General features: G+C 40.3%; 1 protein-coding gene across 6 annotated transcripts in view; it reads left to right on the top strand.

Annotated features, from left to right (window-relative positions):
- PTPRN2 (protein tyrosine phosphatase receptor type N2) overlaps positions 1 to 12,175 on the top strand; it is a 914,460-nt gene that overhangs the window by 578,128 nt on the left and 324,157 nt on the right. The gene's annotated exons all lie outside the window — the stretch shown is intronic.

Genomic DNA, 12,175 nt, shown 5'->3' on the forward strand with positions numbered 1-12,175 from the left:
TTCTTTTGTGAAATCCTAGGTCTCATGGATGCTTACAGGTGGACTATCTGTGTTAATCATCCTGAGGGCTTTTAAAAATTATTATTAGACTGTTGCATCTGTCATAATACAATATCATATTCCAGCAACCACATAAGTAAAGCATTCTGGCCTTTAAAGAAATATACTTCCTAGCTTGGTCGTGTGTCAGAAACAAATCCTAAGACAAATTGAAGTTTCTGATTATTCCCACCTGGTTTGACTGAAGCTTTGTTTCATCTCTAGACCCACAGAGATCTAAATGTGGAATAACGTGTACCTAGCTTGTACGCATGAGCAGGCTTGCTCATTGTTGTGCTTTTCTGTTTACTTAAATTTATTGTATAAATAAAATACTCCTCTAAGTCATTAGCATCGTATCACTGGGCAAAAACTGTACTAAACAGCTCAGCGTTAATTAATAAAGATGTTACAGTCTGCCAAAACCTGCCATGAACTGCAGCAGATTGCCAATTTGGATGTTAATTGTATGCATACAACATATATATCGGGGTTTAGTTGTAAGCCACTTCTCTCATTTTTATAAACATCCATTCGCCCTGTGAGGGTCCTCAAGCCAGGGAGAAACCCCCACATTTCCTCTTAACACTGTTCTGGGTGAACTAGGTGCTTTTGATGGCTGGTTGGCTCTTGGAATAGATGGATCCAGGGATCCAAATGGTCAGCTGACAGTTGAAAGTGAAAGTCTACCTGGAAATAACTCTTAACTTGTTGGAGGGTCGAATGGCAATCCTGGCTGGGCAACACCTTGGGCTATGGCTGAGAGGGGAGAGTGGAGGAAGCTGGAATGCTAGGCTCAATCTTCCCATTCCAGAGCCTCCTCCCCACTCAACCCCATGTTGGGCTTTCCACTGAGAGCAGACCGCCCAATGCCCAGGAGGAAGGCAAAACAAGGCAAACGCCCTGCCCTCTAAAGGTTCACCTTATGGGGTTTGCAGCACAGCACTGCATAATCAAAAGTAATTCCTACTGATGAAATGGTGCTTACTCCCATCTAAAGGTGAGCAGGTCAGCAACCTTAAAGGGGCTTTCCACAGGGGCGGGGACACAAAGCTCTTTCTTCTTGCAACATGATGGTTATTGGGAAGTGAGTTGCTGTTCAAGGGGTAGAGTAATGCATCTCTGCAGAGCCTGCTGCTGCGAAGTGGAAAAGGGTGGGGGGAACAAACAGGTTGTATGTACAGTATATGGATTTTTTTAAAAAAATGCAATTTAAGCATGGAGCAGCATCCAAAGCTTGACGGTAAGATGTTTGCCTATCCTTCCATTTAATTTGTTTAGGTGGGAGGCTTTCTCTTTTAGGAAGTCACTCATTGTCATAGACATGCAAACATGTAAGTCGTAGGTGGCACCCCTAAGCAGGCTGACTTGGAGGTAAATCCCACCAAAATCAATAGTGCTTCCTTCCAGATAATGTGTTTAGAATGGGGGTGTCAGCCCTCGAGCATTTAAATGGGTTAGCAACTTTTCAGATGCATTTCTAATTTCATTGAAGTCGATAAGGAGTGTTCCTCAGACCATTTCTGAATTGACATCTGTGCTAGAAGGAAAGAGCAGGGAATTTTCAGTGATTGTGTATATGCCTCCTGGAGATGGACTGTCGGATGATTATCTACACTGATGTAATTAAGAGAGGAAATCTGAAGCAAAGCAGATAATTGTGAAAACACATCTTCAAGGTATAATACTGCTCTGTGTTACAGCTCATTAAAAAATTAGTAACTGTATCACAAATGATAAGTATGCATGTTCATGTAACTGCTTTGTTACGTAAGCCCCATGAGATCACAAGTAAGGCTGCCTTCACCTCACTAGTGCAAAAAAAAAAAAAAAAAGAGCAACAACATTTTCAGGGACCTGGATTACCTTCCCTATGAGAAAAGGTTAACACTTTGTTTAGGAAACAGGCAACTACAGGTAGATAGAGTTTTATAAAGTTTTTATAAACTTTATGTGTGGAGAAAGCAAATTGAATGAAATTTCTCTCTCTCCTACAACTCTAGAATCCCTGATAACTGAGCAAAGAGATACCTTTTAAAGTGGCTATTCTCTTTATTTAGTAAGGGGAGAGCAACTAGCCCCAATCCAACTCCAGCACAGCAACCCTCCAGTGGCTGTTGCTGGTATCTGCCTTGTTTCTTTTTAGATTGTGAGTCCTTTGGGGCAAGAGGCCATCTTATTTATGTTTATTATTATTATTAGTAGTAGTAGTATAATTTATGTATTATTTATATTTCTATGTAAAATATAGAACCAGTTCTCAACCAAAGTTCTCAACCAAAGTTGAGAACTTTGGTTGAAGAGTGGTATATAATTTTTTGTAATAGTAATAGTAGTACAATGAAACTGATTGGCAGGAAATTAAGGATACACAAATTGAAGTATTTCTTCACATAGCACATAATTAATCTATGGAAGTCACTTCCACAAGGTGAGGTGATGGTCACTAGCCTAGATGGCCTGAAAAGGGGATTAATTAAATTCATGGAGAATAAGTCCATCAATGGCTAGTAGTCATGTTGGCTATATAATGCCTCCAACTTTGGAGGCAGGATGCATCTGAGTACCAGTTGGTGGGAAGCAGAAGCTATTTGTCTGTGGCCATCTTCAGACATCAAACCAAACTGGAGGCAAACTCACCTCCGGTTCACTGCCTGTGTCATCCAAATGATCACAACCGTGGCTCCCAGACCCAATTGCAGTTCTGATTTTGCCCCTGAACCTGGGTTTGTAGTGAGTCCCCTCGGTTTGTAGTGAGTTCCACTTACCCAACGGAGGGTCCATTCCCTGCAGCATGTCGTCCAGGTTGTGGTTTGACCAGAGTTAAGGGGGAAAGCTCCTCCTGCAGGCTTCCCTCCCATTGGCTGGCACGGGCTGTCCTTCCAGGGTTGCAGGAGCCTGCACAACCTGTCCCACCCCCATTGCTGGCTCCTAGACTTCAGATTGTGATCGTCTGGGAATGCACGGGGCGGGGGGATGGAGGCAAACCGTGGGTTCATTGGACCTGCGGTTCGCTGTTGTGTCCGAAGGGGACCAGAGTGTCCTGCTGCTCAGCTTCCCAGAGGCATCTGGTTGGCCAGTGTGGGAATCAGGATGCTGAACTAGATGAACCTTTGGTCTGATCCAGCAGGGCTCTCCTTATGGTTCTTAAGATCAAACATCCTAATGCTAGAAAAAGTAGCAGTTGTGTTACCGATGCCATCATTACTGATTGTACTATTGAGAGTTGTTTCCACAGACCTAGTCTAGCACTGCATGCCATTTATTTATTTATTTAACTATCTATCTATCTAACATTTTTTATACTTCCCCAAACTTACATCTCTGGGCGGTTTACAACAAGATAAAAACAAAGGTAAAACATTAGTTTTTTTAAAAAAATTAAAACACAACAATATAAAAATTTTTAAAACAATATTCTAAAACCACATTAAAACAATCAAAACAATATCAGTTAAAAGCCTGGGTGAACAGATGTGTATTTAAAGACTTTTAAAAAATGGTCAGAGATGGGGAGGCTCTTATTTCACTAGGGAGCGCATTCCAAAGCCTCGGGGCAGCAACGGAGAAGGCCTGTCCATGCCATGTATCCTGGATTGCAGTGGCTGACCTGAGTTGGTCTGGACCTGCAACATTTGTCATGTGGGGATGGCTGGTCACGGCTTTAAATAGAAAAATTCTTAGAGGTCATTCTCCGGACTGGGCGGGTGGCAGGGAAGGCTGCTTAAACTTACCTTCCCCGCAGACCATTGCTGAGTCTTTGCTGAGTGTGCCGATTGTGCACCCAGATAGTCACCGACTGCCCCAGGCAGCATGGAGGTTTGGGGGCTTGAACTCGTCATCCCGACACCCAGAAATCCCACAATGCACTGTGTGACTATGTGGTGTATTGTGGGGACCCCCACAGCGACAGGTGGGCTCCCGTCAGTGTTACAACTCTGGCTAAAAGCAGCCCGTGCTGCACACGGTTAGGGAAATATGGTTAAAAGAGCATTTGCTCCCTTAACACCGTTTAAGAGGAGGTCTCCGTAGGTGGTTTTGCCACCAAGGTGCCACCAGAAGCGAGGCGGCTCCCGTGGTTTCCCATGGAGAGCCAAGCAACAGGCTTAGCTGCCCTAGCCCAGTCTTGGCTGATTGTGAGAACAGCCTCTTGGTCTCATAATATAGATGAAGCATAATCTTGTTTGTCATTTATTTCATCTTTATCACCCACCTCAACTTCCTCCAGAAGAACTCAAGGCAACCTTCAGGGTATTTTATCCTCAAAACAAGCCGGTGAGGTGCATTAGGCTGAGGGACAGTTATTGACCCAATACCACCTAGTCAGCGTCATATCCGAGAGGATATTTGAAGCTGGGAGTTACCAGTCTATGTCCAGCAGTCTGACTACTACACCATTCTGCCTCTGTGGCAGGTATATAATATATTGGGTTAAGAGTACAAACATCTTTCACGACAAATATAGAATTTTAAAGTTAATTTAGTTAAGTGTTGCCATTTGAACATATATTTATTGTCTACAAATGATGTAAATACATTTTCCCCATCTTGTAGACTTTGCAAATGACTAACTGCCCTGATGTAAAGACTTGGCAAGTGAGAAGGTGCCATGAATAACATAAAGCAACGAATAAAACTAAAAACTGGAAGAGGAGAAAGCCAAGAACAGTTAGGCTAGATGAAATGAGTCAATTATTTCAGCAACCAGACTGGGAATATATATGCATTAATTAATTTTTAAAAATGCAAATCTTTGATGTTTGCCATGTGGAGCTTTCTTGGAAAAGAAAGGTGATATAGGAATTTTAGAATAAAATAAAATTGCCATGCCATGCCATGCCTGGATGGAAGCACAACTGGGCTGCACTGGCCGTAACCATTTGAAAACTAGTTTTGTATGTGAGGGTGATTTATACAGGAAGAAAACTACTCTTCATTCAAACCTACATTTTAGCCAATGTGGGGTTTACATTCATATTGCATTCTGGTTTAAGCAACAACAACACTGAATTATGGCTGCAAACCAACTTGTGAAGTAAGCTGTATTAAATATAGTGAGGATTCTTTCTGAGTAAATGTGCATAGGATGATGCTGCCAGTCTCACACGTGAAAGTGTGTGCGCATTGCAATACTGTGCATCTTTGTTCAGAAGTGTTCTACTGTGTTCAGTGGATTTATTCCCATGTAAGTGTGCATAGATTTAATTAATTAATCAATTGATATGTTTACATTTACATCCCGCCTTTCTGTCTGAAAGGCATCCTAGGCAGTAGACAATTAGACATAATTTTTTAAAAATTTGTTTAAAAAGAATTGTGATTGATAAAAGGTTCTGGGACAATGGGGATGGAAAGTGGCCACTCCCTGGACTGAAGTGGTTCAAATCCAAGTGATCCCACTTAAATTATCTTTTGAAGGGGTGGTTGTTTAAGCATAAAATGACATATTAATGTTTGCCCCTGCAAACACTAAGACATTCTTCTTATTTTAAGCACAAATGTGACAGTGACTTCCAGGAAGACTGTGCTATGATTAAAGCTAATCACACGCCCATCCAACACAACTGTCTCTGTCATTTCTCAAAGTGTTTATCCCTTTTGACTACTGCACAGAAGTAGTATTTTGACTTGTGACTGACAGGTCGCAGCTTCATCTCTGAAACTGGTTGTCTCCTGTAATCTCTTCTCTTATCTTCTGATTCTGATATCCTTAACATCTGTTTCTGGGCACATTTTGCATAAGAAAATGACAGGGAACCCTGGTGATAAAAACTTATAAGTGGGACCTGAATTTCAGAGGCAGCACTCAGTTTATTCTGATGCATGTTGTTCTCTTGAAACATTGTTTTTTGTTTTTGTTTTAAAGCCCAGTAGTGATGATGTCATGTTGGCTCATGAGTTCCTCTGTATAGGAGGAGTGTGTGATTTTAAACGAGTGGAATTGCCAAGTGATTGAGCTGTTGCTATGGTACCAGCAGTAATTCAATTTTTATTCAGTATCATGTAAAACGAAAGAGGGGAAAGTATGCCTTGTGGCTGTAGGAATGCATGCATCCCGTTTTGTTTTTGATTTTGCTATAATTTTTAATTTAAAAAAATATCAATAAATGCAACATATGTTAATGTAAGTTACTGTTTGTCTTTGGGCAGTACAATTGGGCTCTGCAGTCTTCCACTGAAAGCAATCAAAGAGCTCAAAAAGGAAACTATTTAAAGTCTAGCACAAAACCTGTTGGCTGCTTGTTGGTGCATGAATGCAGAATTAAGACCAAGAGACCATTGTCGGGGGTAACCCCAAGACATCAAACAATATAGACGCTGGCTGACATCCAGAACAATGCTGTGCTAGTGTAAACAGGTTGCACTAGTGCAAGGATGTTGCGCTAGCCAATTCCATCACATTGGCAGCCTGTGTTCCAAATGAGTGTTGTGCTGGGGCAATAAGTGTGCTTGCGCGTGTGCAATCTCTGGCATGCCTCCCACTGTGAAACCTCTTCCTCAGTCCAGAGATGCTGCAGGGCTATCTGCTCTCCTTGTTGCCCAAATGTAGCACCTGCACAAGTGGACCGAGACTACAAGACACCAAGCAACTTTGAGTATCTGCTTAGTCACACAAACATCTAACCTGTGTGCATCTTTGTTTTACTTGTGGAGATGTTAAAGATAAAAGGCTTCGACCTCCTTCCACCTGGCCAATCAGTGCAAAGGTACTGAGATAACAGACTATGCCCTTATTTTTAAAGTTTATTTTAAAAATCATATTTAATTGCTATTTAATTCAGTTAAATAGCATTAATCCTATTGGGCAACCTGTATTACTGTTATGACTGTGCTGGGGTGATTCCCCCACTCCCTAAGCCCCTCCCCCCCAGCAACCTTTCTTTCAGCCTGATCATTGGTACTGTCTTCTCTACCCTTTCTTCTCCTCTTTTGGGAGCCTTGTTTGCATAATAACATATTTAAAATGTTATAAAGGTGCTGAATGGCTGCCCATCTTGCTCAGGCCTTCTGGCATTATTGCATTTCGTAATCCTAGAGTCCTTTTCTAATTCTTGATTCTCTGATTGTCAAAGAGGTTTTTCTTTTTTTCCTGTCTTTAGAACACTGAAGTCATTCCTATTAGCTTCAATGAGAACAATGTACAACTGTAAAAGAAATAACTGACCCATTAAGGCAATATTATGCTTTTGATCTCTGCAATAAATCCCATTGTTATCAAAGTACTGTTCGAGAGCATTCTATATTTATTTATTTATTTATTTTTGCATTTATATACCGCCTTTCGTTAAAAAGATAACCCCAAGGCGGTTTACAAAAGTTAAAAACATACAATAAAAAGACAATAAAAACAGAATGTTAAAAGTATAAAAACATATAAAAACAGGCATAAAAACAATACAACAAATACAACAAATACATATATATCATCAGTTATATCATCAGTTATATCATCAGTTATATCATCATCAGTTATATCATCTATATCATCAGTTTGGGGAAGTGTGGAATTAGAGTCAGTTTTCGGAGGCTTATTGACCTCAGAAATTGAAAGCCACCATTTTGGAGTAGGAGCAAAGGACATCTGAGAATTCTTGGCCCCCATGGCAAACTGCAGTTCCCAGAATTCCATGTGACTAACCAGTTAAACAGGTATAAAACCAATACATGTGTAAGGTAGAGATACACTCATCATAGAGTATACCTCTTTGAGGAGTACAAGGGGTTGTGAGGAAAGGTGCATATAAATTTAGGGAATAAAGGCAGTGGTGGGTGGGAAAGAATGGGCAAACTTTAAAAGGGTAACAGTACAGAAATATAGAGAGAGGGAAAAGTAAAATTTCTGAGGGCACTGATATCTTCTTAACGGAGACCCTGAAAATGATCTCTGACTGTTGTCAAATGGAAGTGCACTAGACTCAAGTAACTACAAAGTGCTTTTAACGTTTTCCATACACCTCGATACCGATTCAAAATCAATCTGTTCAGCAGCCCAGTCAGTTACTTGAGGCAGACCAGATCCGAGGCACGCAGTAGTGAGGTGGAGTCACAGCCTTCTTCAAGCGACATGATTTGGCTCAGGGAATCTTCAGTATTAAAAGTCCTACCTACAGCCCCACTGAAACCCCGTGCAATGTGATTTGTAAAATGCAAACTTGTGCATCCTGTGAATTCTTGTACTCCTTATTTTTGATGTTTCATATTTATAATTGTACTACAGTCTATTTGTTTTATTTGATGTATAGCCCAATTCACTCCACATCCATAAGACACGCAGCAATATGTTAATAGCAAAACTTGCCCTGTTCTGGCCTGCCAAAAATTAATGAACAAATTCATCTCACACTGGTTTTGGAAGTTGCTCAGTCCTGGGTTTTGCAAATCTAAAGGCAAAAGGAACTATATCTTCAGGCCTGAGTTATACTGTGACCTGGCATCGCCTTTCAAACACAATTATGGGAAGATTGGTCCATGTGGCATGCCCTTTATAGTTTGTTTATGAATTATATTCATAATTACATACATACCTCAAGAAAACATAACAGTCATTGCTTCTCTGTGTAGGCCCCTACTAACTGAGCAAAGAGGCATCTTTTAAAATTACTGATTCTTTTTATTTAGCAGGGGGAGAGCAAGTGGCCCTATCCATCCCCAGTACACCATCCTTCCAGTGTCTATCTTATGTTTCTTTTTAATTGTGAGCCCTCTGGGCACAGGGAACCATTTTGTTTGTTTGTTTGTTTGTTTGTTTGTTTATATGTAAACCGCTTTGGGAACTTTTTGTTGAATAGTATATAAATATTCATCATATTCATAGTTTAGGATGATTTTTGCCACACCAACTGAAACTGTATGTGGAGATGGTTCCTGTGAATGTCATGCTATATAGAGGTGCATTAATGTGCTTGCCTTTTTAAGTGGTTACTGGCCCACAGCAGTCATGTATTAAACGGGCTTTCGTGCCATTGAGGAAGCTCGAACAACCATTTCTTTTCTTATGAGAACTTATTGAGATGACATTGGAGACTTTCTGTAATGATATTGGATCCAAAAAGATGCACAACACTAGCTTAATCGGCAAAGTGTCTTCACTGTTGCACAGTAGTCTCACTAATTCCTCTAACAGGAATTTTGCTCTTACGGCCCCAAATTACCATTTTCTTAAGATGGTTAACTCATGACCCATATAACAAAATGTCTCTAAATTATTCTTTATTATTTTATTCATTCGATTTCTATACCACCCTTCCAAAAATGGCTCAGGGCGGTTTACACAGAGAAATAACAAATAAATAAATAAGATGGCTCCCTGTCCCCAAAGGGCTCACAATCTAAAAAGAAACATCACGTAGACACCAGCAGCAGTCACGGGAGGTACTGTGCTGGGGGTGGAGAGGGCCAGTTACTCTCCCCCTGCTAAATAAAGAGAATCACCATGTTAAAAGGTGCCTCTTTGCCAAGTTAGCAGTTACCATTAATGCATCAAAGGGGTTATAATTATAAGCTATCATGAAACCCCCTCCTGAGTTAGTGGCATATGGACATTTGATCAGATGCCTTTCTTGAAGAGTGGCTCTCCCCTTGTGAGCATCCTCCATGCTTGTTGAGATAAGATCATGTGGTAGAGGAGGCTGCTTCATGGTCCATAATAAATACCTACAGCATGGACCAGGACCTTTAACAGATCTATACATGCAAGAAGCATAAAGAACAGAGCTGCCTCACTCTGCAATGAAAAACATATTGACTTGAGATGCAGTTGCTTTTAAGTTAAGTCCCATTGATTTCAGAGGGCACTTATTTCCAGGAAATTATGTCTAGAATCACAGTCAGAGTGTTTATAAGAATAAGTACTGCCAGCTGCAGTATCAAAATCAGTTGTGCAATGAAAATTCTTGACACTATCTCAATCAGGAATTGTTCTTTAGTTTTTCTGTTCTTTGTGATATGGCATGCAGTGTGTGTGTGTGTGTGTGTGGTGTGTGTGTGTGTGTGTAGAGAGAGCGAGAGCGCATGCATGCGAGCATTGAACAAGAAAGAAAATGAATTTATTTTATAAATGCTATTGATGTTTTCATAATCCAACTTTCAGCTGGGATGTAAAAGGTGCTGATTGTTAAACTGCTAATTTACAGATTCCCCTAAAGAGAATGCAAACAAATTCTAGTGCACAAAAGCTCTGCTCTCCTATACAATGTTCATTTTTTAATTTCCAGTCCATCTTAGATTATGACGATGAAAAACAATACTTAATCCCTCGTTAACACATGAATAAGTGGAAACTGTCATTTTTCTACCAAACAATAATGGGATTATCTTGAGAACTGTCAGTTTATATGAAAACATTATGTTGCCCAAATTTTCATAAAAATTAGCAGTGGATAATATTCAAGATCAGAGTAATGGAAAGAGCAAAAAAAAATCTGCATCCATGGTAATAAATATTCATATTTGTCTGCTCAGGAGATAAAAATCTAATCAAGGGGCTATTGATGCGCTGGCTCTCTCTCTCTCTCAACCAAGATGTTTCATCTAAATTGGGTTTGATATGGAAATTAGTCCCACTCCAAGTCCTCCAGGCCATGAGCATGCTGGGATAACACTAGAGGTGGCCGGTTCATCTGATGTTGCTGCTGGCATCTGCTACCTCAGAAAACAAAGTGTGTGTGTGTGTGCGCGCGTGTGTGTGTGTGTGCGTGCGTGTATAAAAATATATAAAATGTGTGGGTGTGTGACATATGAGACTCAATAAACTTTCAAGAATCTGCTTTCTAGGAATATAGCATATTTAAATAAATATATACAGAAGCATACATAATTAATTTTCTTCCACCCAGCTTGTATAAGTATAGGGTTAAAATTATTTGTGGGGTCTTCTTCCCCACTCGGCTTTTGTTGACAATTACCATAAATCAGAAGACATTCTGCATGATGCTTAATGAAATATGGATGATTTGAAAATGGAAGGATAACTGTGTTGCTTTGGGGTGTTTTGGCTATGTTGGTGCATTTGTGTGTCCATGCACAAACACAGCTTGATCTTGAAGAACTGCATCTTTCACTTGATTTCTGTGCTGCCAACTGAATTGGCAATTAGTTAAAACAATCAAATATATAAGAAGGATACTTCTTAGAAATATACAATTTATGTATCCATTCTGATAAAATTTTTTAGTGTTCTCTCAAATCAAATGCTAGCAAAAAATAATTATACATCCCAAGGGTTATTAATTATTGTTCCTTTGGGGCAATCTAAGGTTACTGATATAGCATAGGCTGCAGGCAGAACTTGGTGATGATTACCATCAAGTGTAGCAAATACAGTGTTCAATGTCTGAACTCTTCGGGCATGCAAATAAACAAACACACACACACACACACACACACACACATACATGTTAAGTATCATACCTTCATTTTCACTAATACTTAAAAACTGAATTCAGTATTTATTTTCAAAATCTGACAGAATTTCATTCTGAGATAACAAACATCCCATCAAACAAGATGGCAGAGAAGAGGGAAGAGGGGCATTTTTTAAAAGCACAGCATGTTTAAAGGTGATATAAAAATTGCTTCACACTACATGGATCTGGTGAAGTTAGGACACTAATTGCTGGAAGCCTCTAATGCTAGAAACAGGAACTCATGATGCTATGCACAATTTCTCTGCATAGTGAGCCACCAGGACATCAGTAGGAAACATCTCCTAGTGGGGTATTCTTAAGCTAGCTATTGGGTCTTCTTCCTAGGTAGGAAGAGCTATATGCAACTGCCTGTTTGGACTGGCACTTTGCCTGGCAACAATCTTCCTGACTCCTAGCTTTGTTCTTCTGGCTCCTGGCTCTGTTTCTCCAGCTCATGTTTCTTGGTTCCTGACTCCACCCTGGCAGCTGCCCACAACCCAGTCATGACACAAATATCCCTAATATATAAAGAATTAACTGAGACTGAGGGATGATGGAATGCCCAATTCCATCGTTGATCCAGTCCTGAGGAGCCTAACTCATTGGTAGGCCACATGCTTTGTGTGTTTAAGATCCCAAGGTCAATCTTTGGCATCTCCAGGTAGATCTCAAACACTGGGAAATTCTCTGGCTGCCAGTCACTACAGGCCTATTGGACCAATGGTCTGAGT

This window comes from Hemicordylus capensis, chromosome 6 (genome assembly GCF_027244095.1).
Source record: "Hemicordylus capensis ecotype Gifberg chromosome 6, rHemCap1.1.pri, whole genome shotgun sequence".
NCBI classification, from domain to species: Eukaryota; Metazoa; Chordata; class Lepidosauria; order Squamata; family Cordylidae; genus Hemicordylus; species Hemicordylus capensis.